The sequence below is a fragment of the Pterocles gutturalis genome, unplaced genomic scaffold (genome assembly GCF_000699245.1).
Source record: "Pterocles gutturalis isolate BGI_N339 unplaced genomic scaffold, ASM69924v1 scaffold5149, whole genome shotgun sequence".
NCBI lineage: Eukaryota > Metazoa > Chordata > Aves > Pterocliformes > Pteroclidae > Pterocles > Pterocles gutturalis.
The window spans coordinates 1-15,024 of NW_010130435.1; positions in this window are offsets into that span (position 1 = coordinate 1).

Genomic DNA, 15,024 nt, shown 5'->3' on the forward strand with positions numbered 1-15,024 from the left:
AAGATAAGAACCCAAGTGTCCGAGAGACTAAGACCTGACTGAGAGAGCAAGATGACCCTGAGAGAGAGTGCCAACATTTCTGGGCAGAGCTTCATCTATACACTGGGCATGATGTGCATGATATGGAATATGAATTAGCCAATCTGGGTCTCAATCCTAAACCTAAGGTCAAATCCTGGGCTAGTAATTGAGGTTGTGCTCCCTCCCAGCTTCTCCTGCACCTGCAGACACGGGCACAGCAGGAAAGCTGGAGTCCTTGACTGTCCTGGCAGCAGCTATAAACCTTAGTATGTTATCAGCCTTCTCCTCAGCACAAATCCAGAACACAGCCTCTTACTAGCTACTGTGAAGAAAATTAACACTGTCCCAGCCAAAACCAGGACAGCTAGACAGGACCTGGGCTTCTTTCAGCTGAAACAGAATCTGAGCTGTGCTCCAGGAGCACCCTGAGCGCTCCCACTGCTGATGGGCGTTCAGACTTCAGAGCCCTAGTGGAGCTAGTCCAAATTAACCACCATGAAATAATTATAATGTCTTTAAACAGCGCTTCGATGATCTCTTATACAGAAGCATCACCCAGATAATTGTGTCTAATACCTACTGATAGCCCATTACTGTGTGAATATATTTATTCCCTTTTGGGCCTGTTTGTACTTTTGACCTCCTTTAAGAAGCCAAACTGTGAAGCTGCACTGTCTATTAACCAGTAAGTCCTTTTCTTTGTTTCAAACCTATTACCTCGTAATATAATTGGGTTCTACCTGTGGCATGTATTATGAAAAATAATGAATGTTCTTTTCTTTCCTCCTTTTTCTTGATGTTCATAATTTTACAGACTTCTGTCACATCCCTTCTCTGTTGTTTTCATTCCTGACTGAGGTCCCTTTTAAAGCCATTCCTCATACTAAAGTAATGAGATGATCCTTGTTGCCTTCCTCAGTTCTGTTTCAAGTTGTACTGTACCCTTTCGGAGGCAGAGTGACCTGACCAACATACACTCTTCCACATGTTGATGTATTAAAGATAAGCACGATTAACCAGTCTGTACTTTTGGACAAAACCTCACTAAGTATTTATTTGCTTCATTGATAACTCTGGCAGCATCATGGCACTTTGAAATTGGATTTCAAGAGAATACTGGGGAAAAAGGACTCAAACTCCGAAATGAGAAAGAGACAGAGGCACAAAGGGTTGTCTGTATCATCTGATGTCAGATTAAATGAGCTAGGGAAAGCCACAAAAGAGCTGGAAGGCAAAGTGTTGAATTTGCAGTCTGAGAAATCACGTCAATTCGAGTGATAACTGAATGCCAAAGTTATAAGTGACTGATTTTGTTAATCTATTACCAAAAAAAAAAAAAAAGTCTTGTTAGCAAGCTTTCTGTGTCACATAATTAACTTTTAATTAGGGAAAGTCTCAGGTCTGAAACACTGAATTCTGTGTTGGAGAAAGAGACAGGCAGTAAACCTGCCATTCAACCTTACTGAAGCGCTTTACAACACGATGCTGCAGCAGCAGAAATATTATGGAAATGACCAGGCCAGAGCAATTATCTCTTCCAAATCGGTGTATTTTCACAAAGTGCATGATTCTGCTCCTTTATGGTAAACAGGATCTTTGTCATTACATTCAAAACATGCAGGTTAAAAATAGTTTCTCAGGGACATTTTCAACTACTAATTTCTTATGGAACAGAAGCTTATAATTCAGCCGTATGAAACAGTCAAAATGCATTTCTGTGCTTTCTCCTGCTCTCTCACAAGTAACTCACCCTTCTTGCTTTGCAATGGAGGCAAGCGTATTTTCAAGCATTATCAAGAGCACCCTGGAGCTGCTTCAGAAGTTACTCTATGAGGCTGACTATAAACAAATGTCTATGTGCATCTTTTAACACCACACATTAAGATTAAAATTCCAGCCATTACAGCTCTAATTCTGAAGTGTCATTTCACAGCTAAGAATAATAAACATTCATCAAAACTTTCTGAGGGATTATGTACTGCTTCCCAAATATTTCCCAGATTCTGCAAACTTTCCAAACTCCTTCAAATGAAACTCTTTTCAAATTCTCACCTTCATTTGCAGTTCTTGTGTGGTCTGTGTATGAAAGCTGGATATGGATGATGATGTCAAAAGGGGATAACAATAAAAGTAAGCACAATCATTAAAGAATAATTGCTTGGAGTTCATTTGCTGCATCCAGTTCTGGTCCCCACAGTTCAAAAAAGACTGTAGAGAGTCCAAAGGAGGCCCACAAAGATGATCAAAGTGCTAAGGAACCTTCCCTGTGAGGGAAGATGGAACGAGTTAAGTCTTTTCACCTGGAGAAGGCTCAGTAGGGGACCTCATCACAGTATTCAAGTACTTAAAGGGAAGCTACAAAGAGGACAGAGGCTCTCTTTTCACAGAGGAGCCACATGGAGAGGACAAGGGTCAGTGGGTGCAAATTGCACCAGAAGATGTTTCATCTCAATTTAAGAAAGGTATTTTTTACAGTGAGAACAATCATTTACTGGAACAACGTCCCCAGGGATGTGGTGGACATTCCATCCCTGGAGGTTTTCAAGATGTGACTAGGCAGAGTGCTTGATAGTCTCATCCAGGCTCCCTTTTCTATTGAAAGTTGGACCAGATGGACCTTTCAAGGTTCCTTCCAGCCTGGGCTGTTCTGTGATTCTGTGATCATCAGTCAGGGATTGCTGTGTAACTAGAGCAAGACCAGGAGCTGGTGTGTCCCCAGCTGTGTTTAATAAGGTCATCAGATCACAGGACTGTTCAGAGCTCCAAAACAGGGCCATCTGAGGCCAATTGGGCTCCTTGTACCAGGATGTGTGGTAGTTATAAATGCCTGTTGCTTTCATTATGGGCCCTCTGGGAGGACAGAGGGGATAGACAGTAGCACTATTAAGACGTATTTTCTCTTCAAAGCTGGCTGAAATTCTTTTGTTAATTGTTTTTTCAAGTAGAAATTGAGTTTTTGAGAGAACTCATTAAACCTGCTTTCTCCAGCTGTGTGCAGGGATATTGGCTCAGCACTAACTCGACATGGAAACCATTTCTTCATTTATTCCCATGCTGCAGCCCCAGGAGAAGCCTGTTCTCTGTACATCTCCCACATCAAGATGCTGCAGTTGTGCGTAAGTGTCTGAAATCTGTCATGTCACAGCTCAGTCCCAAAAGCCCTCGGGCTTCTCTTACCTCTCCAGCTGCTTTCTTGGGTAAGTGGCCGAATAACCAAACACCAGCTGAAAATCCAAAAATTTTGTGAAGCTTCAAACATGGAAATACTACAGCTGATTGGGAGAAGGTGTCACAAATTAGGAAGGGTCATAGTGGGAAGCAAACCTACAGAGACACAGAAATCCCATCACCTCCAGTACAGAGAAAGGAAACTGGAGCCTCTCTTCCACAGCTCAGCTCTTGATAATTTTAGACACATTAAAATGCAATTAAAGTGACCTGTTTTTGTATAACTATCTTACAGAGGACAGAGCTAAGTCTAATTGCAGGCTGGTCACTGAGAGGAGTGGTGATGCACCAGTATGTTATTGCAGTGGTTGATGTCAGGTGATCCAACAGCAACAAATTTGCTGTTATGCCTAGCTGCTCACTTTGGTTTGTCAGTTTATTATTCCTACCTTGAAAGGAATTTAATGTAATGTGCTGTCGTGTTCTCCTTCTGCAAGGGTTTGTTTGAAAGGACTGCTATGGTGCAAGAAACACAATCTACTCTCATATTATGCCATTTGTCATGTTATCAACCTGAAAACACATCAACTATTTCTCTATAAGGTTTTTTCTTATTTTCTGCTATTTTTTCTCTTTTAGAAATCCGAACACAAGCCTGCACACACATGTACACACTTATGCACACGACTTGAAACTATGCCTCTGTTAATCTCACCTTGCATTTTGCAAACACAGGCACTCAAAGGTACTGTGACTAAAAGGTCTATTCTGATGTGTGACCTTTTTTTTTCCTTGTAACATTTTTTTAAAAAATTGATTTGGAGGCAGTAGCTGCAGAGCTGCATGTCAGTTCTTAGCTGGATAAAGTCGTCCCAGGCTGTTGCCAGCCAATACACATCAAAGCACCTGGGTTGGCCGCTCCAGTTTTCAGCCTTGACAGATGTGGCCTTGCAGATGCAGAGAGCAAAGAAGCCATAAGGGGCTCCCAGGTGGCCTCCTGTGAGGCCAAGAGAGAGCTTCTCTCATCTCCATGGCACTTTATAATGCTCTGAAAATTCTTGTACTACATAGATCAAGGCACTTGCACACTCCTGTGTCTTCATTGACACAGGACTTCCAGCAAACTCTTTGGTTCCTAATTTTAGAAGACTGGAATTAACTCTTCCACAAGGATAATTTTCCCATTTCTGTCCTGGGCAGTTTGCAGAAAATAATACCCTAGGCATGGGGAAGGACTGAACACTCTCATCAGCATGTCAGCTGAATATAATCTCTTTTGGGAAGCTAGAGAAAGGAGATGTTTACGTGAGTATATTGCTATTCCTGCAGCTGTAGCTGCTATTGGAAGATGCTCAGAGGTCTTGATAAGGGCAGGTGAATTCCCTGACTAGTGGGGAAAGCTTAGGAAATAGACAGGTCTGAGAGTCACTGTGCTGCTCAATCCCTTTCTCTCCTGTGTAACTATCCACTGGTCTCCCTGTGCCTTGTGGATGGAGGGAGTGGGTAGCCACTGAGCTGAGTAGCTAAAAGGAATCAGGTGTTGTGCCTCTGCACTAAAAATTATCTCTCCATAGCATCCAAGTGCTTGCTTGTCAGTGTCTGGCTGCTATGAAGCCCCCAGGGATGGGCCACAGGTGGCAGCTTTGTGGCATGGCAATATCTCAAGAGAAACCAATATCTCAAGAGAAATACTGTTCTGCTGCTGCCTGCATTGCTTAACATATTATTATCAACACTACTGTTATATATTATTATAACCTGATAGAGTGAAATGAGCTCCCCCCCAGGTTTGTGGCAGGGATTAATATGGACAATATTCAGAGTTATAAGAGCAGCTATCCAGTGCATTGCTCTAATGTTGAAACATTAGATGATTTAAATGAGGGTGATGAACTTCTTCCCATCAATAAAGGCTCTAAATGGCAACTTTTGGTATTCATTTAATATCTCTGCTTCTAAAATAATGGAAAATAAGGGTATTATCAGCTCACTCTTTTGTCCCCTGCAGCACAGTCTCAAACCAGCAGATCTCTCAGAAGGCTGCACAGCAGGTGGGAAAGATGGGAGCAAGAACAACTGCAGCCACAGTGCAAAGGCAACCTCAGCCCCCGCTGAGAAGACCTGGGTTTGATGGTGGTGCTGATGCCTTCAGGGATCTCTGATCATTTCACCTCTCCTTTGTTTCATCCTTCACCACCCAAATGTAAGAGGTCAGGAGCTGTGTGTATCTTGCCTTTACATTTTCCTAGTCTAAGCAAGTCAAGACCAGACCCTACCTGGAACAAAACAAAACCTGGGAATGATTTATTTTTCAAGTATTTCACCCCCAATAACTCAGTGATAAAGGTTTCCTACACAAAGACTTGAGCAGATTCATTTTAGCATGAGTCTGGGGTATTCTGTGAAAAACATAATTTATTCTTATTGTCTTTTAAAATTCAGTGCAATCCCAAGGTACTCCCTCCCCTACTACCAGTGATAATATTCCCAATATCCTCATTAGTGAGCTTTGGGAGAAAGAAAGTAAAAAACCTTCAGGAGATATAAGGGGGGGAAGATGGGAAAGTACAGAAGCAGCTCCAGCCATGCAGCTAATAATAGCAGCAATTCAGCTCAGGCTAAAAATATCTTCAGTTCTAGTGACAGAATCCAGATGTGGAACAAACGCCAGTTCACGTCATTCAGCTCTGACCCAAGCACATGCAGTGAGAGTGTAAGCAAAGAAATTACAATTAAACAGAGTTATAAAACTGTGACTCATGGGATCAGAAAGCAGCAGCATTCCAGTTCCCATGATGAAGAACCCCAGCTGGCTGGGCTCACTTGTAAAATAATAAAGCAGGCCAGTGCTTTTTATGTCTGATAGATGTAATAGCACAGGAACATGAAACACGCCTTTGCCAGAGATTAATCTCTGCTTTCCAAGCTCTTTTCAGCTCTCCACATCAGCTCTGAGCTCCTGAACTCACTGCAGGTTTTGTGCTCTGCTTTGAGCAGAGGACAGAGCTGGAGAGCCAGCAGCATTTCTGGCCAGCTGCTCTGGTGCTCCGTCACCCCGGCCAGCTCGAAGGAGCATGGGGGAGGATGGCTTGGGAGGGCAGAAGAGCAAGGGGAAATTTCTTTGCTGACTTGCAGCTTCTCTGTACCAGTGTTATTATTTCCAGCACAGTCTTGGGCCTGATGAATACAGGTCAAAAGCAATTATGGTGGATCCTAATTGAAGGTTGCACATCACATTAGGGAAGGCTGAAAGAGGAGAACAGTGAAGGAACACAGCCTTGGTAAAGTCACTCTTGGAAAGATGTATAAGTGAAATAAAAATGTTTCAGCTGCATAACATGCCTGGGTACACTCCCGGGGACCACTCGCCTGGGCAGTGTGCACTGGCAAGACCTAACACCACAATGTTGATAGAGCTTTGCTTTAGCAACTGTGCCATGATACTGGGACAGTAAAATTGGAAGAGCAGCTGACCTGGACTACAGCAGAGGGGAGAGAGAGTCCAGTGGCATGGAAGAGCTCTGTTTGTTCTTTCTTCCCTACTCTCCTAGGGAGAAAGGATGAGCAGCTCCCAGTTCTGTGCTCTGTCTCTAAATCCCTACAGCTGAGAATAAACAGGGAGAAAAAGCCTGCCCTTCCCAGATCTGGGAAATAGAGAGCACTTTCTTGTGACCCCCCATTAGCCCTTGGAGGAAAAAATCTGGGGCTGGAAGATGATCAAAAGAGCAAGGGAACACAGAGCTCCTTTGCTCTAAGGAGTCACTTTGGGAGGTGACCCCTGGTACCCTCATCCAGGTCACCGTAACTGGACTCAGCTGAATTACGTAGCAGAAACTGTGCTGTGGGACCCAAACTCCTTTACAGGAACATATATATCCCGGAGACCTGGCAGCACTGCAAACATCTCAGCCTGCAAACATTAGGGACTAAAAGATGAACAAGAGATACTTAAGTACCACTTTGGAGATACTTAAACACCACTTCATGGTCTTTTTGGTGTCCTTTTTGTTGTTTGTGAACTTTTGGGAGGCTACAGCACCCTGAGGCAAAGGGAGGTGCTTGTGCTTATGGAAGGAAGACCTGGGAAGGTGAGTAGGGAGTAGGCAGGGTGCTCAGTGTAGTTCAGTGTCTCACAGACTAAGGATGGTGTCCAAAAAGGGAGGCAGGGCTGTCACAGATATGGCCGTGAGTCCAGCTCAACCATGTTGCTGTTCAAGTCACACTAAATTGTCAGTCTGTGAGCAGAATCATGCCAATAAAAGCTTGGGATAGCAAATAAAAGCAACCTGTGTTGCAGGTAAGAGGGAATTAATCTGGCACATCACCTCTTGCTTGTAGAACAAGTTAGTTCTTAATTGGGTGCAGTAAAATCTTGATGTATCCTACTTTTATAGTACCTTAAATGCATGAGGAACTGCTTCTCCGAACCCGGCTATGCCCGTCCACGACACAAGAGATAAATGTTATTTTTCAATTTGCAGAAGGCGCAAAGGAAACCAGAACTACCAGCAGAGATGAAGCCCCAGGCAGCACACTCATGCTGCTCAGTGCCCTCACTCTTGCAGGGCAGCTGCTGGGTCAAACCAAGCAGGTAACCAAGGAGCTTGCCCTGACATCTTCATTGCAGCTGTGCCTCTCTGAAACTCACTGGCTCTTGCTGAGTTCCAGGCTCCCCAACTTTGTCAAGACTGGTATAAACACTGGGTTTGAGAAGTACTGGGAGGCAATGATTCACAGGCAGAAATGCAGTTGCATAAGATTGTCCTATTGGAAAAAAGGCAGTCTTTTACTAACAGTCTTGTTATTACTAAGATCACTTCAAATCAAGATAAAAATTAAAGATAAAGCAAAAGCAGCTGCTGCTTAGAAGAAGTTACGTTGGGTGTTTCCCCCTGTATTTCAAGTGACAAAAATCTGTTCAGTTTACAAAAAAACCTTATTTGTTAAGGAGGTTTAGGCTGCATCCTTAATAGCAGGAAAAGTGTGGTTCTGGCTGGTGATAAACACTGTGAGTAACATTGGAAAGTGCATGCATTCTTCTTCCAGATTGTCAAAATGTAGCTGCTCTAAACTGCAGCAGCCAACCATGCATTCAGATGATGGTAATTCATTCATAGAAGAACTATATCAAAACTCTTGATAGGTTTTTTGACCTCACGGTAAATCATCTTCCCATTTACAGACTTTTGAGTGGTTAACTATGGAGTCAATTACGTGCCAGAACAGTCATGAATGATGTACTTCAGCCTGCTTTCAACCTGAACTGTGTCTCTTGTCACAGGAGTAAGTGCTGGAAAGCACCTCCTTCCTCATCAGATTAAACCTGATTGTCTTTCTTTATCATAAGTCCTGAATTTAATTGTTCAGTCCTTTAAAATACGTGAACGGCTAGTGCAAATCACTTTTAAAGTGGATGGCCCAACAAACAAGCAATTTCACCTCCTGCTAAAACCTCCAGTATTTCCAAATTCCTCCCTTCAGTTCCTTCCAAACCACTATTAAATCCTAATGGTCTCTGTAGGCAATCCAGAAGGAAAATAAAGGTCAGAGTCAAGGAAACATGGAAATTTGTCCCATGACTTCCCCATTTTTGAAGCTGCAGTAAGTGAAAAGGTGAATTATGCAGATCAGCACTCAGTAAGCTGACCTCTCCTCTGTTTCTAAATTACATATGTGTAGTTTGGACATTTTTTTTTTCCTACAAGGCATGTGCTGTTACAGCAGCTGTGAAAATGGAAACTTAATAGTAGTTGTATGGCTATTTTGAAGGTGTGGTTCCATCCCAGGAAATCCCCTGTTCCATCCCATTTCCCCTCTGGGAAGAAATTCATGTAGCTGTCTGAAATACTGATATGGCATACGCCCGTGTCCTGGACCACTCTGACAACTGCTATGGCAAGTAAAGCAGAGCAGCCCTGCTTTCTCTTTTTGGCAAGAATAGTGCTGGAAAAAGAGCACTGGAAGGAAAGGACAGAGAGGACCTCCCTGATCAGGCCTGTGCTCAGCACTGAGTCATTCCCAGCTCCCCAGCTTGCCCCAGGCCAACAGGCTTAAAGCTATGGCAGTCCACAAGGTGGCAAACCTACACGGTGTTAAAGCCACCATCCAGATTTTCAGGCCCAGATCACTCTGCCTGCTTTCCAGAACAGCTGGGGGATGCTTTGTTGCCTATCAGGCTAGAATGGTTTTGAGGCAGGAGGCGATCTCTGTGATCAGCCCAGGCGCCTTCGCTCTCTGTTTGAATTGTGACGGCTCAGCCCGTGATCCAGTTGCCTGCCTGTAAATTAAAAGCATCAGAAAGCCTCTTTCATCAGGCTAAAACTGAAGAAGATAGTTTTACAGAATATATGTATATACAAGCGGGCCGGAATATAGGCCAAGAGTATTAATAGTTACTGACTAATGGTCTTTGAGACAGTATTGGGGCAGGGGGGAAGAGGTAAAGCTCAGTGTAGTCCGTTAATCCACCTCAGCAGAGTACATGTGGTTGTAATATTGAATCAACCTTTCCTGTGACCCAGACAAACTGAGGAAGGAAAATTTCAGGGCAGAAAAATTGTCATTAAGATTTTGCACCACCACATCATCCAACAACTACTTAACTTTCATCTTAATAAGAAAATTGTGCATTGCTCCCCATTCAGCACTTTTCACCCTTTTGGTTTCAAAGCATTTTGTAACGTCAGCAACTGCTGGATAACTTTGGCTCAGGAAACACTTCACTCACAGTTGAAATCAGGCGATGTGTTGTATAGAGAGGTAAAAACCAAGATCCCATAAATGATGGTCTCTCTCTCTTCCTACCTAGAAGCACAGAGGGGTGTTACACAGGTGGGATGGAGCCACTCAAGCTAAATGCCAACCACGATACACTCTCATGATGAGCACACCACACTTTTTAATGTTTTTTTTTTTTTTCTTTCCATCAGACCCATTATTTAGGTAGGACATAGAGCAAGCAAGGGACTATCAGCACAGCTCCACCCCATCCTCTGTCTCTGAGAACGACCGTCTCTGGAGGATCCAGAAGGTTGAAGAACTGCTCCCCAAGGCAGTCATGCAATGATTTGCCCAGAAAGATGGCTTCCTTCACCCCCTTTTCAGGTATATCAACACATCTTGTGACCCAAAACTACAAACTATAAATCCATTCCAGAAATGCACAAATGTTTTTGCTCTGTTTATTCTGATTGCAGGTACTGCTGTTATCCAGAGAATTTTCTTTTCCTAGCTCCTTTTCAGTTGTCTCTGAAAAACAGTTGTTTAAAATACCTGAGCCCTGTTCCTGCAGGATATATGGTCTAATCCTCTGCAGGAAGCTTCACTGCTGGGATAAGTTTAATTCAGATCTCTACATACTCCCTCAACATATGCTGACAATATTTCTTTCTCATGATGGGAACAATAAGTTCAATCTGTAGAAATCTTGATGAAGCATTTCTGGTCATAGGATTAAGGATTTCCATCTTCAGGCTGTATACTTTATGTCTGTTCCTACATGTTCAAGTGTTCCTTAAGTCTGGCTGCTTTGGCATCTGTAACACATGTTGACTTGGAGCATTGCAGAATCTGCTGGGTTTCCTGCAGCTGTGCAATAATTTGCTGTTTGTTTCATGCCAGCCATCTGCTCAGACCTTACTTTTCTCCCATGTGCAGCCTGGCTGAAATCAGAATTGACAGAATCCATATCTACGGGAAAACCAGAGAAGTTAATAAAAGATTTAAAAGTGCAGGGATTTTGAAGGCAGCTTTGTTTTCCTGCCAGACACCTTAATTTTCCACAGCATTTAAGTTATACTCAAAAATGTATCTACAAAAAAACCCAAGCACATTTTGTTCCTGACTTTTTTGGCTGTGCGAGGAAAAGTGACCAACTGGCTTTAAAATAATAGCTCCATATATCTCTTCTGAGGTATATGCCTGGCTGAAGCAAAAAGCAAATTTACAACAATTGACTGAAAGGTGATTAAATGCACCTACTCTAGAAATAATGCTAAAACCACAACTCACACAACAGGAGGCTGCTTGAAGCCTCTTTTCACTCCATCACTGTCAGGACAGACTGCCACTCTCCTTCGAGCCGGCGGTGAGTCGTAGGTAAAGACTTGGTTGCTGACCAAGAGGGGCTACTCCCGGGGTGCTCCCCCCAGCTCCTTGTGCTTCCCATGGCCAACACCTCTCCCAAGGTGTGGGGAGAGCCAAATGCATCAGGACTTTGACATGCAGCTGGTGGATCCCCAAGGCAGCCCAACTCCATGTGCTGGGAGGAGCATTTTAAGAAATTAATATGACTTTGCTGTAATTACAAAGTCAGAATCTAACTCATTGGGCAGTGCACAGGGACTGTCTCTTGCGCTGGTATCCAAACACCATGTCTCGTTAACTGTTCCCTGTGTCACTGGCTACCAGGAGTTTTCTTTACAGGTAATGGGTTCAACCAGCCTTTATGAACAGGAACACTGTGGTGGGGTTTGTTTGTTCCCATATGAAAAAAGCAGACATTTCAGAGCTGAATCAAGAGTTTCTGTGCCCTCTCCGAGGGGAGAAGGTTGTATCTGTCCATATCTCTGTCAGCCAGCACCATGAAGATATGCCACAGAGTCAGATGGGAAGAAGGAACTGTTGAACAGAGGCCTCTTCTCATGAATATTTCTGGAGATGCCACCCCACACAGATATTAAAGATTCCTAATTATCTTGAATGTTTCACTGCAGGTTTAAACAGTTCATTTAATCAGTTAGCCCTACGGTCAGTGCTGCCTGCCTGGCTGCTGTGGGATAGATGTGGTGTTTACAAAAGTCTTGCTCCAGAAATGTTACAGAAGCAAAATACACAGGAATGACACCAAGAGCAAAAGCAGCACAAACCATTTGAGTGAGTATGGTTTTCATTATCTGCAAGGATGAGTCACATCATACCAAAAAATGGGCAGTAAAGTGGGCGCTCCAAGGTGGCTGCGTATACACATATAAAATAGGTAAGTGCTGAATACTATGGGGGGAGCACATTTGTTTTGTCAAGTAGCAAAAGAAGAAAAATGTTCCCAGATGAACAGAAAGCAGAAAATAAAATAGCAGGCATCCATCTCCAGGTTTTTTAAGCTGTCTACTTCTGCTATTGAACCGAGAGACAGAAGGGACCTTTCATTGTTTTGAAACTCATTCCTTCATCTTTCTGCTGTGTAAAGGGGAAGGCAAAAGTGTAGCATGATTAGACCAAGCCAGAATGATGTATCAAACTTGGATATAAAAAGCCCTTGTCTAGCTAGAAAAAAACCTCGAGGGCTTTTATGAGTGGAAAGGCCACAGTTTGCATACAGCAAATTCCAAATCAAAGTATATCCCTTCCTGGATGGGTAAAATCCTATCATGTATATGGGGACAGTATCTAACAATTATTTAACAAACTCATTAACAGAAATCTTTAGTAGCCATTTCTAATTTAGATGGAAATTGCATGTCTGATGGGCTATCACTAGTTTAATTTATGATGAATCCAGCAAGCTGTAATTACTTGGATTCGTGTAAGCTCCTAAAGGATGCCATGCAATTACCAAAGGTGCTTTGAGTCTCTTTTCTGACATAGTTTCATGCTTGTTCCTAGTTTACCAACAAACACAAAAGCATCATTCTGTGACCTTATCCATATTTTCAGTTGTTGAAGTTAAATGAACTGGGATGGGATCCTTATAGCAACTTGGGAAACACTAAAGCCTTGCTTACAGTGAGACTAGAAATGCAAACTTTCCTTGAAAGTTATTCCTGACACCTTTGCTCTTTACAACATAGTGCCACATCCCATTCAGAATCTGGTTTCATTCTTTTCCATGTAAGAAGTTAGTATCACCTTTATTACCCCTCTGCTAAAGTTGTCTTATAGCAATTCACATTTCTTTAGAATCCCTGTTGATCTGCGAAGAAAATACTGAACAAGACTTGCTTTAAGGTTCAATAAATACTTTTGTCCCAATTTTTGCTAGCTCTCCTCATTTTATCATAAAAATCTTATGATTTGCTGTTTTACTTAAAACCAGAGCTTCTGTAATCACATGGTGATATGAACACTTCTGCTTAAAAAAAATGCTTCTCCCACATGGTTGCAGAATAAACCATTGAAAACATTCATATGACAGGTTTGGAACTTGATTTACATTTGAAACTTTAAGAAGGGGATGCTTTCCCCAGCTCAGTAAATAAATATTTGTATGAGTAGAAATAAAGCAAAAATCTTGTTTTCCTCAGAGGCATACTGAAAAGAAACTACTGCTGCTGTCTTTGTAAACCACAACAGTTTTTACTTTGATCTTCATGTTTGACTGCCCATCTTGTTCATAATATTTCAGACCCTGTTAATACTGACCGTAGGGAGGTCTACAACAGAAACTTATTAGCATGCTCAAGACTATTTTCAGCTCAGCATGAAGTAGGATGTCTCAGTACTCATTTTAGCAACACCCTGCTGATTTGGAGTCTTAATTAGTACTTGATAAAGCACTTTTAAATCTTGAGCTGAAAGATGACATACACTTCCTAAGTATTATTACTGATTTGCTTACTTTTCCATTCGTGGATGATCATCTTCTACATCATCATTTCCTATTTTAAAAAGCAAAAGCATGAAAAGGCTGTTTAATGAGCAAGCTGAGCTCACATTTTACAGATACGGGTCGGTTCACTGCTCACAGCATTTCATAACACGAGGTGCACACATCTCTGTAACAGCTATGTTGAAATACTGACTGTTGACCTACTGATTTGAAGAATCAGTTTATAAAATTAACTGTAGAGGCAAAAAGTTTAAAAAATGAATAAGATGACTGCATACTTCTGTTGTCAAACAATCAATTAATGACCCAAAGGCAATTGATCTACCAAGAAAATGTTTGACAGGGTCAGAGTAAGAACTGCAGCTACAGTGCTAAATAAAGTCTAAGTCAGTTTTGATTCATTTTCCTATACCCTAAATACACTCAGGTTGTAAATAGAACAAGGGAGGGAAGAAAGATCTAAGGTACTTTCTGTATCTATGAACTCATGCCCATACCCTGGCACAAACAAAAGGTCACATTACCCGATGTCCTTACATGTGCTACTGCTTGTATCCTACCGCTGCTCAGAGCCTGAATGCACACTAATAATAACCACACAATCTAACCTTTCTCACTGGGGCATGGAGTGCCTGAGTAAAAAAAAGAAAGTGCTAAGTAACATACAACAAGGCTCAACACACTCAGAAAAAAAAAATGGGCTTAGCGAGCCAAACTCAAGGCATCAGCAATCCAGTTGATACTGACAGCAGTGGGCAGAGTCAAACCAAAGAGCTCATCTGGAGCAAACTGCTGAAATGATCCTAATGGATAGCTTTCAGCATACTTTTTCTGACGGAGTGCTTCCCATTTGATTCCCTGTTGCACAGGCAGCCCATCCTCCTGGGATGTGGCTGCAGTGGGAATGCCAGGGTCAGGGGTCTCCTGGGATGGTGGAGAAAATGTGTGATTCCTCAGGTCCTCTGGACGGGGATGTCATGTTGCTCCAGCAGTGTGCCCAGCTCACCCCTCTAGACTCCAGGTAAAGCAATGATGTGGAGGGTTAGCCCTTGGCTCGGGGCCAAGCCACACACACCCGCTCACACAATTCCCACCCCCACCCAATGACAGGGGAGAGAATAAAAGGGTTAAATGGTAAAGAGGACTCGTGGGTTGAGATAAGGACAATTTAATAACTAAACTACAATAATATTAAAAACAATACTATATACAAATATACAAATGAGTGATACACAGTGACACTGCCCCCCCCCACCCGATGACCAAAGGCCCAGCCTGCTCCGGGCCAG